The sequence below is a fragment of the Arachis duranensis genome, chromosome 2, assembly GCF_000817695.3.
Source record: "Arachis duranensis cultivar V14167 chromosome 2, aradu.V14167.gnm2.J7QH, whole genome shotgun sequence".
Classification (NCBI taxonomy): Eukaryota; Viridiplantae; Streptophyta; class Magnoliopsida; order Fabales; family Fabaceae; genus Arachis; species Arachis duranensis.
The window spans coordinates 70,252,109-70,252,518 of record NC_029773.3 but is presented as its reverse complement, the minus strand read 5'-3'; positions in this window follow the sequence as shown (position 1 = coordinate 70,252,518).

Below are 410 nucleotides of genomic sequence, written 5' to 3'. Positions count from 1 at the left end.
ATTAAACGCCGGAACTGGCACAAGAATGGGAGTTAACGCCCAAACTGGCACCAAAGCTGGCGTTTAACTCCAAGAAGAGTCTCTACACGAAAATACTTCAATGCTCAGCCCAAGCACACACCAAGTGGGCCCGGAAGTGGATTTTTATGTCATTTACTCATCTCTGTAAACCCTAGGCTACTAGTTCTCTATAAGTAGGACCTTTTACTATTGTATTAGAGAGTTTTTAGAGAGCTTTTGATCATGTTTTTATGATTGAACCCTCTTTGGGAGGCTGGCCATTCGGCCATGCCTAGACCTTGTTCTTATGTATTTTCAACGGTGGAGTTTCTACACACCATAGATTAAGGTGTGGAGCTCTGCTGTACCTCGAGTATTAATGCAATTACTATTGTTCTTCTATTCAATTC